At 36.6% G+C, this 15,547-nt stretch overlaps 1 protein-coding gene across 5 annotated transcripts in view; it reads left to right on the top strand.

The window, feature by feature from the left end:
* LOC111152345 (potassium voltage-gated channel subfamily Q member 5) overlaps positions 1-15,547 on the top strand; it is a 530,797-nt gene that overhangs the window by 106,841 nt on the left and 408,409 nt on the right. The window lies entirely within an intron of this gene.

The following is a 15,547-nucleotide window of genomic DNA, read 5'->3' as shown; positions in this document are numbered from 1 at the left end:
GGGCTGATGTAAACATCCGTGTTTAACTGTGAATGGATCATGTTCTGTATGTAGTACAGTGGGGTCTCATTATGACCTGCCATGGGGGCAGAGGAGGGATGAGCCATCAGTTGTTCTGAGCAGTAACATCTCACGTAGAGTCACTTTTAGCTCATGAATTGGAGATTTCTACTTTTCATCTTGACCAAGATTTATAGGGCAATAATAAGTGCAGGAAATGTCAAGCCCATCTCTGAGGTAATAATTTCCAGTTTTTGTTCAAGATTTTCATTTCATAGTTTTAAAACATTGTTCTTAATATTAAATAAAATATTTTCACATGTAAAGTTAATGATAGCATTTATGTACTTAGGGCCCCTTCCCTCTCAGAGGATATCCCTGTCATTTTCTGTGAAGCAGTCAGTTGGTTTCACAGTTTTTCTGGATCTTTTTGGACATTCGTAGACATGTACTGAGTAGCAATAACTTCCCAACAATTGCCCCTGAAATAAGTTGGAATCAATTTCTAGCAACTATTACTCCTTCAATAATTCTTCAGATTCCTGAATTGGTACTAATTAGCTCTTAGCTGTTACCACAATAATATTGGATAATAGATTACCTAATCCCCAGGAGCATTCAGGAAGCATTTCTTCCTCACACATGGGTTAGGGCCAGTTGAAATTTTGATGATCTAAACTGCCCTCAGCAAGGTATGGCTTTAAGTTGAATATTTGATCTAAGTTGACTTCACCTTTATTTCATCTTTCTCAGACCAGAAGCTATCTAAGGCATTGTTTTTTCATGGTAAAAGGCAGAGTAAATGTGCCAAAGCCCAACCAGACAAGAATCTTTTAACCCTCTGCTTATGTACTTCTGCAAACATTGTACTGGTCAAAGCAAATCACATGAGTAAGTCTAACATCAATGAGGGGAAAAAAATATTCTTTCATTCTACTGGGAGGTTCTGCATAGTGACTTGGAATATGGGATAGCTGTGGAAAAAAGTGGGGAATTGGGAACAATAATGCAGTCTGCCACACTTCACCTTCTAGGTCACAATTACTCACATGACTTCCACACACAAAATACCTTAATTCTAATAATCTCTCTTCCCCAGATATCCTAGAATTCTCATTAATTTATGGAATCAAAGTCCAGGATTTTCTGATTTATGTCAGTTCTAGATGCAGCTTCTCCTGACCTGAAACCTTGTAAATTTAAGAGACAAGTTGTGTAATCCTCCCCCATGACAAACAATCTCCCAACACATAATTGTGAAATAGGGACAGGATAGCCACAGTGAACACTCCATTCAAAAAAAAGGTGACAGTGAGAGCCTCATTGCAGTCACTGGTCCATAGTAATTTTGAAATCTCACTGGATGAATGTTGTCAGATCTCCCTGTCCTAGAGAAAAGGAATATCCTTTCATTAGGTACTGATACTGCTCCCTGAGAATTAGCTAAATAGGGAATGAGGTTGTATCAACTCTTCTCTTGGTGAATGTATTCAGAAGCATCAAGATTTTTAAGACAAGGAAAGAAAAAACTTTCTTTTTTAATTCGTTTTTTACTTTTTTTTCTTCTTTAATCTTCTAGGACAGAATTACACAGGTTTCTAGATTTGTAGAGATCTCAATGACATGTATCCATATTCTTTCCTTTACTTTATGAAAAATTATTTAATTTTTGACTAGGTAATATATTTTAAAGATCCAAACATCAAAAAGTATACAAAGGTATAGAGTGAACCATTTACCTCTGAGTATATTCCCATTTTTTTTTACACAGAATTGTAATATACTGTAAGTATTATGCAATGTTTCTTTTTTCACTTAATGTATTATACAGATTTTCCCACATCAGTACAGAAAGAACTCTCTCATGATTTTTTAGAGCTGTGTATCATTTTATTTAATGGGTATACTATAGTTTTTAATTAGTCTCCCATCAAAAGACAGAGGAATCCAGCTCTTTGGCTATTACAGATAATGTTGCAATAAATAATCTTGTATGCCTGTCTTTGTGTACATTGGTTAGTATATTTGTAGGGCAAAAACCAAAAGTGGAAATGTTGAGTCAAAGGGTTTATGAGTATGTAATTTTAAAAGAAACTACCAAATTGTCTTTGATGGAATTCTAACAATTTTACTTCCATCAACAATATGGAGAGGGCCTCTTTTTCTTTGGCGTTGTCAATAGTATGTTAGCAAACTCTTGGAATTTAGCCAGTATCCTAAGTGAAAAATGAGGTTGCATTTCTTTTATTATGAATGAGAACTTACTTCATGTATTTAGGAGCTATTTGTATTTTTTAGAATTTATATTAACTGTTCTTAGACTGTGACCAAGTTTCATTGGGTTGCTAGATTTTGTCTTATTACTTTAAATAGAATTGGGTAAATGAGTATTTTATAGGAGCTACCTGTATACCAAGGAAACTAGTCCTCTTTAGGTTACTTGAATTGTAAATATTTTTCATATGTATTGACTTTCTTTATAGTTTTTTAAAAACTATTTAGAATTTTATTTTTCTTTAACATATGGCCTAATTTATCAATTTTTCTTTTATGGCTTCTAGATTTTGTGTAACAGAAAAGCCTTTCTCTACTTTAAAATTATAAAAAGAGTTCTCATATCCTTTATTCTAGTACTTTTACTATTTTTTATTACATTTAGTCTGATCCTTTGAAAAATTTTTTGGTGTATGTGTAAGATAGAGATTCAACTTTTTATCCTTATGGCTATCTGGTTTTCTCAATAACACTTACTGTATCCTCCATCTTTTCTCCATGAATATGAAATGCCACTTTTATCATATACCAAATTCTGGGTTTTTTAAGAGTCTATTTCTGAAGCTCAGAAATTTTTTTTCCTTAAACTCACATCTCTGTTCATGTAATAGTTCCATATTGGTTTCATTACTGAGGCCTTATGGTGTTTTATGTGGTGGAGTTACTCATTCCTCATTCTTGTTTCCTGAATTTTCCTGGGTGTTCTTGTTTATTTATTTTTCTATATAAACCTTAGCATAATTGTATTTCATTCTGGAAAATAAATATTGATTTCTTTTGGGGTGCCATTACAGTTACAAATTAGCTTTGAGAAGATGAATGTCTCTACAGTGAGGTTCCTATCCAAGAACATGGTAAGTGGTTCTATTTTTTCTGGTTGTCTTTTATGTCCTTTAGAAGCATTTTTAAAATCTTCTCCGTCTTCATAGATTTCTGATTAAGTGCTTTTCTTTCTGATGCTATGTATGACTCGGCATATGTGATGCTGAGAAGGAAGGACTTGTTAGCTCTTTTAATCCTAGCTCTACATTCAGATTCCTGCAGGACTAGAAGAAATAGATAATGTAGTAAAAAGGCATATGAAAATTTTAAGTGCAAATGAGGGGATAGGTGGGAAAGTGTAGCACATGTGGTGCTAACTAGCTTCTGTCATCCTGTCCAATGAAAGCCACCAGATTTGTCTGGCGCATACAGCATGGGAAAAGCACGATGTACCTAGAAGGGCCACAGAAGGTAGAACAGCTGTCATTTAGAAGTGAATCTAAGAATTTTTATCAATTAGACTTGGCTGTATGTAATAGCTATCCCAAATAATAGTAACTTTAAACTTAGATAGATGTTTGTTTTTCTCTCCTATACATGAGTTCTGGGTGTTGGCACTCTAGCCCCAGTGTGGTCATTTCATAATCAGTGATCCAGTCTCCTTGTTTCTTTTTCACCTACTATCTTTAGTGTGTGGTTTCTATCTTCAAGTTTGCCTCACGGTTCAAAATGGCTGAAGAAGCTCTCACCAAAATGTACATTTCAGGTGTGAAGACAGAGAAAGGAGGAGCAGGGCAAGAAGTACACCACCAAGCTAAGCCAACCCTCTTTTAAAGCCTCATTTTTTTTCCACTTCCCCCTCCTCATCTATACGAGGGGCTGCTCTCAAGAATATGGTAGTCTGCTACTAAGGAAGAAGGGGTAAATGAATTTCAGGAAAGGGACTTCACATCCCTACCCCAACAAGAACATTTTTTTTTTTCACTTTCTCCTCAAACTGCAGTGAGAAGGAGAAGGAAAAAAATCCCAAGGGGAAAATAGGAAAGTGAAAAAAGTGAGAGCAGTTTGATTATTTTGTACCCTTTAGGTTCATTTAAAACAACCCAGTGGTCAGCAAACTCTGAACTGGAAATCAGTGCTTTGGTCTTTTAGTTTTTCAGCTCTAAAATGTTTTCAAAAGTAATTGGGTCACATGTTCTCTTTTTCTTCTTTAGACTTGAGAAACCTAGGTAAGGAGTTAACATATAATCTCCAAAGGGCACGGTCTTTACGGGGCTCACAAAGATGATTAAGACACAGTGTCTGCCTTTGGATTCAGAGGGCTTCCAGAAAATATATATGACTTTCTTTCCTTTTTGGAAGCCACTAGACTAATCAGAGTTAAAAGCAGCTTTCTGAGGGGGTCTGAGGGAAAGTGTGGGTAAGTGTAGGAGGGTGTCTCTTATCCTGTGGGTGTTATAGTAGGGTTATGAGAGAGATGGGGTCTTGGGAGGGGGGAAGGAGATGGAGAACATAACATGTATTATTTAAAATCTGGGTGAAAAAGTTTGAAACATAGCTTAGAGAGCAAAAATAATCTGTCAATGCAAGAGGACTGAAGACACTGACCCTTCACGTCCTTCAGATCCAAACAACCTCTGGCACCTGAAGCCTCACTCACCTGGAGGAGGAGTTCTAGGGCTGCTTTCAATTCTCAGAGTCTTCATTCTGTTATAGAATTCAGATATTTTTGTGTGTAATACAATTTTATTCTTTAAATGACTATTAATATACCAAGATGTTATATTTAATTTTAGGTTCTCAACTGTAGCCATTTAAGATTTTTTTCAATATATCCAAAACACGATGCAAATAAATTGGTAAGAATTTCAATTCACATATTTCTTGGAATATCTTATTTTTCTTCATTTTTTTTCTTTTTGCTCTTGGATTTATTATGTTACTTTCCATGGTTAAACTATGAGAACTTGCATGGTCGCACAGAAAAAAAATTTTTTTTTTAAAGGAATTAGGGCAACCGGGATATCTATCAGTAGGTAGCTGAGGTATCCTTCAGATAACTGTAGTACATGCTGGCACCAGAATATTACTCACTATTAAAAAGAAATGAGCTAACAAGGCATAAAAAGACATGGAGGAAAGTTAAGTGCATATTACTAGATGAGAGAAACCAATATGAAAAGGCTACATACTGTATGATTCCCATTTTATGACATTTTGGAAAAGGCAAAACTATGAGACACTAAAAAGATCAGTGGTTGCTAGGGGTTGCAGGGAATGAAGGACAAATAGGGCAGAGGATTTTTAGGGCAGGGAAACTTCTGTATGTTACTGTCACGATGGATATATGACATTAAACGTTTATCAAAACCTATTGCATGTACAACACTAAGAGTGAACTTTAATATAACTGTGGGCTTCTGGGGATAATGATGTATCAGTGTGGGTTCATCGATTGGAACAAATGTACCACTCTGGGGGGTGATGTTAATAGTGGGGGAGGTTATCGTGTGAGCAAAACCTATATGGGAAATCTCTGCTTTCTGCTCAATATTGCTGTAGACCTACAGCTGTTCTAAAAAATAAAATATTTAAAACATTTTAAAAAGAAATTAGGGATTAATATAAGAACTGCAAGAGTGTGTAATTGTGGATAATTCCACAGAGTAAGTCTGCTGAAAAAGCCTGACACTAGGTGCTACCATCTGAGGGACTGAAGCCACCATTTGTGAGGTGCTGTGTGGGACCAATAAATAAGACACAAGAGAAAAAATGTAAACGTTACCACATCCTGTTCTATCAGTGGCTTTGCTGCTGCTCACTTTGGTTTTACTCTGCTGAGTCTCTGCTGCTTCTGAACTTCTTTGATTTCATAACGGAAACTCTGAGTCTTTGTTGCTTTACAAAATTTCATGTTTAAACTTACTCTTTCTTAGGAATGATAATATAGACACCACTCTTACAAACATAACATAGAAAATCATAGCCTCCTAAACAATTTGTTTCTCTATCAGAGAAGGCAACAGAGCTACAGATGGTATGTTCAGTGAGCCGAGAACTTTGGGCTGAGAAGCTATTAATTCTCACAGCAGCTCTTCTACTAACAATTTTTTGGTCCCCGGAATTGAAGTCATTCAGAGTCTGCTTCATATACAATAAATCTTTAAAATGAGAAAAATAAAATTAACTCTTGTATTTTAAGAATATTTACAGCACTAGAAGCCAAAGCTGTTGTATTAGTAATCAGTTGTATTAGTAATATCTTGCAGTATAACAAATTACCACAAATGTACTGGCTCCAAACAACATAAACTTATCATCTCACAGTTTGTGTGGGTCAGGTGGTAGGCACAACTTATCTGGGTTTTGTGCCCTGGGTCTCACCTGATTGAAATCAAGGTGTGAGCCACCAAAATACTGAAGTACTTACTGAAGAAATAGTTTTTCTAAATTTTTAAGACCGTAGTCCCATAACCTTCTCAGTAAGTTTCAGTGTCTTTCCTGGCTATAATAGCATCTGTAGAAAGCAACCCTAGTTTTTTCATCCCAGTTATCTTCAGTTAAGAAGTATTTATTGAGGGGCTCCTGTGTGGCTCTCAGGGTCCTGGGATCAAGCCCCACATCAGCTCCCTGCTCAGCAGGGGAGTTTGCTTCTCTCTCCCTTTCCCCCTCTCATACTTTTTCTCCATTGCTCCCTCTCTCTCTCTCTCTATCTCTCTCAAATAAATAAGTAAATAAATATTTATTGAGTACCTCTTATTTGCCACTTCAAGGCACTAGAAATACTAGATGAATAAGAGGACATTCTCTTAGGAAATGAATGATTTAGTAATGAAGCAGATTGGGGAAGGATGTTAAGGGAGACCAAGCCTGAATCACTTTGAGAAGAGGAAAGAAACTCAGAGTAACTTCCAGGATCAATTGTCTTGATTCTACAACTAGTGAGTAACTGGAAATTCTCCACAAGTGATAAATTCGTCATGGGCAGCTGTCGTAGTCTATGAAGTAGAGTCTATGAATCAGTTTGCAGAGGTCATCTGAGTAGATGAAGACTGTTACAGACTTCACAGTCAAAATGAGATTCTTGATGAAAGACCAAGTATAAGTAATGGTTTCATGACAGTGTTTGTAGTTGGAAGATACAGCCATGTTTACCCAATCCATAAGGGAGATGAAATTCTAAGAGAGGATCAAAGGGCAGGTGAAGACTTTTCCAAACACAGTTATACAAACAGAAGGAAAAGAGTCTAGGAAGTAGAAGAGTATGCTGAAAGCTTCAACAAGCTACTGGTGCCATCTTATACCTAGAACTCTAGGTAGAACCCCAGAGGTTTAGCTGCTAATTCCTGCCAGCTCTTGTGTCCTTGTTCAATCCTTTCCCCTTTCCTCTAATTGTGATTGATGCTGGAATTGAGTTTCTCTGAGAATGGAAACCTAGGAAATGTTCCAGGATTTTTGATGATGAAGGCGGTCATGTTCCAAGGCTCAGAGTATAATGAAACTTGTAGCTGAGATAGCACTAAAGAACTTTCTCTTTGGACGAACTTAAAAATGTGAGGATGATATTGGTTACCAGTGAGTTAGGGAAGAGAGTCTCTGATGCAAGTTTGGGTGGAGTCAGTGATGTACTTGTCTTTTCTCTGAGAATGGGAGATAGAGTCCGGATGTTCAGGAAAGTTGAGTTGGCAGTGAGTTGAACCTTGTCTGGCTTGAACTTGGATGTAAGATTTTCCAGTAATGTGTTCTCAAAGGGAGTTCCATTGTTAAGGTCTCAAAAGTCACGAGATCACATAATATTTCCTTTCCTGTGTCCTTTCTAATAGTAATGGATAACCAGAAATACTGGTTTAATTGAAAGAATGGTGCTTCTGGACTTTTTACCTCCCTCAGGAGGCAGCCTGCAAGAGAATCCCAACAGTGCATGATACTAAGTCTCTCAGGTGCAGAAGCAAGAGTTCAAATGTCTCTTAGGGCATTGTTTCTTGAAGATATATGATCATATGAATCTCGTGGACTCTTGCTAAAATGCAGGTTCTGTTGTAGTAGGTCAGTAGGATGGAGTTGATGAGAATTTGCATTTCTAACAAGTTCCCAAGTGATACTGATGCTTCTGAGCCACAGACCTCACTTTAAGTAGCAAAACTTTGGAGCATTAGAATAGGGAAAGCACACCCTAGAAGATGTCATTATGGTCTTCATAAGTTATAAAACCACAAAATGAAAGTAAACTTAGTTTATCCCATGCAGCTGAGGTAGGAATGAAAGAACTTTTTAAGAAGACTTACAGATGTGGGAAAAAACCAAAACCCAAACAGGGTTCATCAGGAAAAAATGGGAAATGTGGCAGTTGCTAGAGAAGCAGACAAACCCAACTTCATTAACCTCTAACTCTGAAGGATATATCTTCTCTTTTAGTTTTAGGGGCAACTTAATACCATCTGGTTAAAGAACTATCCCATACCCTCACACCCCATCCTTTTGCCACCCCACCCTCTCATGCTCTGCCATTCAGCCCATAGCTGCCGCTGGCTCTCAACTACTTTTATGCAATAAGGAAGAACTGTGAGTGAATTTTAGACTTGGTTGTCAAATAATCTAGAGTGATCTGGGTGGGGGTGCAGGGTGAGTAATGAAATCTCCCTAGGGGTAGAGTAATGGTGCAAGGCTGATTAGCAGATAGCTTCAGTATCCTTCGTTGTAGTAGGTTATTTGAATATTTAATGCAGCACAGTTCAAGGATCACCAGAGAATTTGTATTTCTCTTAAAACAGTGCAGTAAAACCTCCCTTGTATAATGGATGCTGTTGTAATGCAATCTTGGAAGTAGTTTTCAAGTTCATAGGGTTGCAAAAGTTCTACTTGATCTGTTCACATACACAAATGTGACTTTCCCTGCTCCTCTTTCTGCTGCTATTTATATCAGCTGTCCTACAGATCAGCTTTCTTTGCAGTATCTGATATAAATAACCACAGTTCTCTAAGTACGATTTGCTCAAGATTTCCAGGTAGTTCATGGACTGATATCTGGTTATTTCTATTTATGATTTGGTGGTGATATGCTTTTGTTACTAATATAAATTAATACTTTTCATTTAAATGCAATAACTGTTATACATGAACTCAATGATTTTATTAAAAAACTACTCTTCCCAATGAGCAGGTAAGCTGAGTTTGGGCATCGCAGGGACATTTAGGAACAAGTAGCAGTGGTGGTCTTTTGAGGCCGTGCCCTTGAGATGGAATTTTCAAGAGAGACTTCAAATGAAATCCAAATGCAGAAATGAACATAATGTACTCAGTAGAGTGCAGCTGTCTGATTTGCCCCAAGTCTGCGGATATCTTTCAGACCTAAGGAGTGTGGGCGTCTGCTTATTTCCATGCCCCTTACACTGTAGCTAAAAGAAACCTGAAATATTCCTGCTTCTTTGAAAAAAAAAAAAAATCAGTCAACAAAGCTGGAATATAAAACTCTTTTTAGGGTGAAACCAACCAATAACGTTTTTATCTTGAAATTGTCCATGTTAAAGGCTACTCTGTCTGACTTCCCATAAAATTCTTCAAAAACATTTGTTCATTTTAACCATTTTAGTTGTATTTTATCTGAAATGCACTCCTGACTTTTAGGTAATGTTGCAGCAGTCACTAGAAGATTTAAAGACTAGGGGTGCCTGGGTGGCTCAGTTGGTTAAGCGTCTGCCTTCAGCTCAGTCATGATCCTGGGGTCCTGGGATCAAACCCCATGTCTGGTTCCTCAGTGGGGAGCCTGATTCTCCTTCTCCGTCTGCTCCTCCCACACCACTAATACTCTCTCTCTCTTTGTCAAATAAATAAATAAAATCTTAAAAAAAAAAAAGATTTAAAGACCAAAAAGTATGGAAAGAAGTGTAACTATTGGCATGAAAACATTATTAAGTAGGCAGTAGTTTTTTTCTACTAGTAATAAGTCCAAATACTATTCAATCCAATTAATGAAATCTTTAAGAATATAAATAGTGCATTTTATTAAGCATTTTTCATTATTTTAGTCATTAAAATGTAATTCAATTATGTTAATAGAATTTTAATGGAATTTAATCTAACATTACCATACAGCTTCAGAATTCAAATTTTTAAATAAATTTGTAGTAAATATAAATCCCTTTTATTTTTATTTTTTATTATACAACGTAATGGATGAAAACAGAACATAATGGCAATTTCACAAATTCAATTTACTAACATCTTTAATAGTAACCATACCATTATTCTGCAATAACCATATGCCTTCTTAAAATCCAGATCCTGGGGACGCCTGGGTGGCTCAGTTGGTTAAGCAGCTGCCTTCGGCTCAGGTCATGATCCCAGTGTCCTGGGATCGAGTCCCGCATCGGGCTCCTTGCTCATCAGGGAGCCTGCTTCTCCCTCTGCCTCTGCCTGCCATTCTGTCTGCCTGTGCTTGCTCTCTCTCCCTCTCTCTCTCTGACAAATAATTAAATAAAATCTTTTAAAAAAAAAAATCCAGATCCTGTCCCTTGCTATTAGGACCATGCTTATAGTCACATTAAATCTATTACAAACAACTTATAAAGGAAAGAATGCTGGACTGGATTCAACTCTCTAGTTTGTATTTTTACCAGATCTATACCACTAAGCCTTAGCTTTCCACTTGGTGAACCAGTAATTCTAATCTAAACCTTGCCTATTTTATGGAAAAGTATTTTTTTATTATGTTCTGTTAGCCACTGTATAGTACATAATTAGTCCTTGATGCAATGTTCAATGATTTGTTGAGTATAACACCCAGTACTTTTATGGAGAAGTATTAACTGAGATGGAAATAAGCTCAGATTGGAAATAAAGCAGTGTGAATGTTTATTATTGTATCTTGTATGATAAGCTAGGTTTTGCTGCAATAGCAAAAGAAAAACAAAGGCCTAAATCTCAGTGGCTTGAATCATGGAAGCTTATTTCCCTCATGCTTCACATCTACAGGAGTCAGGCTCATTGTAATCCCTGTGAGACTCAGACTAAGGCATGATCCATGCTAATATATGCTTCCACAATCACTAGGGGAGGAGAGAGAGATGCAGGTAGGTCATGCAATGGCACTTAAAATTTTCTCCCAGAAATGACACGCCAGTTCTGCTCACATTTCATTGGCCAGAGCATGTCATATGGCCACACCAAACTTCAGAGTCAGATGAGAGAGGAAATGCAAATATCTGTATCTATATTTATATCTTTATCTGTATCTCGATAATAAAAAATAAGAAGAAAGGCATAGGGACACCGTCCCTGCTGAGGAATTCTACAGCTACACTGGGGAAGATTTTGGGGGGGAACATGAGTTAGGAACAGGCTGTTGAAAAATGGGAGATAGGAGGGTTATGGATTTATGGAGAGGAGGTGATGAGGTAAAATACAGAGAAGGAAAATTCGTCCCAGAAATTCTGATTTGGGGGCTGTTCTCAATGAGTGTATTTATATTGTTTTTGAAAATCTCGGGACCTTTTAATCCAATGACTCAGCTTTTCTGTGTCTGTTTCTCTTGCATTTGTCTTATTGCTTTGCCACTTAAAAGTCCAGCAATGAGAGAAATTATGGAAACTATGTGCATTTCGATGTGCTCAAACGCTCCTTAAAACTGAAAAGATCTGTTGGGAAATCACTGGGTACTCCATACTTCTTTTGTCACCTGTAATCACTTAATTGCTTGAATTATGCTCTCCAGACTTAGCAGTTCATTGTAGTACCAGATCAATACAAAATTACATGATTAAATCAAGTAAATGTATGTAACTTTCACACTCATTACAATTTCTAGGAGCCACTGCCACTGTTTAGCACTGTCATTCAATCATGGCAGTGGTCAAGGCTAATGTACTTGTGACTTCACCTTCCTAAATTTTAACCTTATATTTGTGAGAATGTTGCAGCCATGCTGTCTTTAAACTGAGTTTATATTACTTTGGAATTAAAACAACTTTTTGAGACAGAAATTAAGTGTCACCCTGATGCCAAGCATTGCGAATTTCCAACTCTTTTTAAAGGAGGTGGTTATATTCATTTTCTAGGGCTGCCATAACAAATGACCGCAAACTGCGTGGTTTAAAACAACAGAAATTTATTCTTTCACAGTTCTGGAGGCCAGAAGTCTGACATCAAAATGTCAGAAGGTCCTATTCCTTTGATATCTCCAAGGAAGAATCCTTCCTTGCCTCTACCTAGCTTGGTTCCCACCAACCTCAGGCATTCCTTGGTTTACAGGTGCATCACTGCACTCTGCCTCTGCCGCCACATGACTCTTCCCCACGTCTCCCTTGGTAGCTCTCTGTTCCTGGCTCCAGTTGTTTCTCTCCTTATAAGGACACCAGTCATTGGATCCAGAGCCCAACTCTAATCCCGTGTAACCTCATCTTCACTATATTACATCTGTAAAGACTACTCCCAAATAAGGTGACATTCACAGATAGATACAAGTAGGTTAGGGTATCAACATATCTTTGGGGTGGAGGGACTCAGTTCAATCCACAACAATGGCATTAATGAAACTTTTCTGCAAATCTGTGGCAAAATTCTGTGGAATACCTCAGCCCCGAAATACATGACATAAACTAATTTCACCAAGATCATTCCCTTTGCTTCTGATTGCCACTTTATTTAAAATTCTGCATTATTGTTTACTTGCCCTAAGACCTGGTTCCTTGATATTGGCTCTTCTCTTTCTCTTGATTTTCTCAGTGGGACTTGTCAAACATCTACCTTGTTTCTAAAAGCATTGGGAGGCAGTTCAGATGAACCAGAGTAGACATGCCAGTGATCAAGGGTGAGTCACTGTTTCCCCCCTCTGTCAGGGATCTGCTGACAGATACTAATGGTAGCTGTCATTGAACTAAATATGAAGCAATGGTAAAAGAAAACAAGGTTTGCACTGCTTTTAATAAAGACACTTAGAATTGTTTATCTTTGCTCTTCAACAACTACATTGGACACATTTAGCTAAATGCTTTTTAAAAAGCAGAATCTTGGAGCACCATCTTTTCTTTCAAAGTAATATTAATATAATTTTGAATATAAGAGTAAGGAAAAATGTTAGAAATTTCCATTTTTTGGTAATAAATTAAGATCCAATGCAGCATCCTTTTATATTACACTATACCAAACTAATACATACCATATGTTATATAGACCTATGGTTATTGCGCAAAGTGATAAAATGACTTATTAGTTCTACCTAGCAGAACTGCAAATCCTCTTAATTATAGTAACAAAAGATGGTATGTTGTATTGTAAACCTTGTATCAAAGGAGACAAGAGTATGGATTTTGAGGTCTCTTAAAGATCATGTGGTTTTGTCATTCTACTATTTACCTGTCCCTAGTTCAAGGGTTTATAACCTAAGGTCCAGAACTTAGATAGAAAAAGATAGATCTTTATTTTCACTAACTCTGATATTTGATACATTCTTAATTATGAATATAAGCAACAATTCATTGCATTATTGGCCACTAATAGAAATCATGGATTTTTTAAAATTTCATTTTATTATGTTTTTTGAGTAGTCTCTACCCCTAATGGGACTTGAACTCATGACCCTGAGATCAAGACCTGAGCAGAGATCAAAAGTCAGATGTTTAATTGACTGAGCCAACCAGGCACCCCTGTAGAATATTTTTAAATATATCATTTGTATTCATCACTACTTCAAAATTATGTTAGCTACTTGACATGATGCTAGACCTTGTTATTTAGTGTATTAATACTTATTTTAATGTTTTGTTAACTGTTTTTACATAATTATTTTTCATTGTAATATCTTTATTTTTATGCATTTTGAAAAAAATGGTTCTTCAGGCTTAATGGACTGCCAAAATGGCCCATGACACAAAAACAGAACCTCTGTGCTAGTTTTAGTACCTTCTATTTTATGATAGCAACTTAAACAATAGGATCAAATGTCAGCATTAAATACTGTAACTTAATTTCTTTTTCAATCAATTTATTCATCATCTGAATTTTTTTAGAATATTATGATACCTAACATTGGACTACATGACTTAAGGTACAAGGTTATAAAAATGGAAGTATAATATAATTCCTGTTCTCAATGATAGCATAATCTAGTTAGCTACATAGCACATGAATTGCCATTGTTTGTATGTCTTAAAATAATAACATATAAGGATTTAAAAAGTGTTTCCAAATGCTGTCCTACATAATTCGAACTTGTTGGACACTATCAACAGGGTTATTAAATGGTAGAGTAAGATCATACCAGTTTATAGGTAAAGAAATGACTTTCCCTTAAGCAGAGAGAGATGGAGTAAGAAAAGGGTCAGCTCTTCCAAATTGTAGTTCAGAGGGACTAACACTTCACATCACTCTTTCCTTAGAAAATCCTACATTAGAAAATCCTCAATCTTTTGTACTGTCTAGTCTACACATTTCTTAAAAGTATAAAATAGCTTGTTAAGAATAAAATGGCCTTGAGGACAACAGAAAGAGCAAAGAGGAAGAGGGGGAATGATTTGGGAGTTGGGAAAGTAGTTGCTGTCCATGTACTTTGATACAGTTGATGTGCAGTCTTTTGCATTTCAACTTTTTCCTAAGTGCAAATACTCACAAAAACTGGAAAGAAAGGTAGAGGCAAGCTGAGATAAACTCAGCGTGGCTTCCATATCACCTGGCTGACTGTAACCTTCTTGTAAAGAAACTACCCCTAGAGTTCTCTTTACTCAAGAGTTGTTTTTATAGACCAACAGCTTGTTAGAGCATTACTTGGCAGCCTGTTATAAATCTTGAGCCGTTACCCCAGACCTACTGAATCAGAATCTTCATTTTAATGAGATCTGTGAATGGTTCGAATGTCCATTACATTTTGAGAAGCACTGATGGCTTTAAGTTCAACTATAATAACAGAGAATATTAAATTCCTACGCCTCACTCTTTCATGGCTTGAGTTTTTAAGCTGTTGTTTGTTTCTTCACCAGGAGAGACAAGACCCATATTAATAAAAATGCATTTAATAATTAGTTTGGGTGAAAATCTCATTAAGTCAGGCAAATGTTCCTGAAGAGCTTGTAAACAGATTTTCATAATGGAGAGCACATTGTATTAGAAAAACCAGCCCCTGTTGAGACCACAAACTTGCCAGGAGAACTCAGTAAATGTAAGTGGTAAATATGTTTAGAGGGAGCAAGAAGGCCCAAGTATTGCATTTAGGCAAATAAATCATAAGTGCATGGTGTGCCAGGGAAAATTAATGTTTTTCCTGCACCAGGTCTGACATGTTCACACATGAATGTATTTCATTCAGAAAAGTAAAGGCTCTAGAATGGCACAGTCTGGTTTTATGAGAAACAGATGTGTCATGGTTCACCCACTCCCTGACCACCTGTGGTTTCCCCATGACTCAACTTTCTTGAATAAAGGGAGTTAACTCTTGGATCTTGAACAAATTCTAAATTACATATTTATTTTCTTCCTCCTCATATTTCTTTCACTGCTCATGGCCATGACAGAACCTTAACAA

Source organism: Enhydra lutris, unplaced genomic scaffold (genome assembly GCF_002288905.1).
Source record: "Enhydra lutris kenyoni isolate GAN:26980312 unplaced genomic scaffold, ASM228890v2 scaffoldscaffold28, whole genome shotgun sequence".
Classification (NCBI taxonomy): domain Eukaryota; kingdom Metazoa; phylum Chordata; class Mammalia; order Carnivora; family Mustelidae; genus Enhydra; species Enhydra lutris.
Note: the sequence above shows the minus strand (reverse complement) of the source record. Positions and strands in the feature narration are given on the sequence as shown.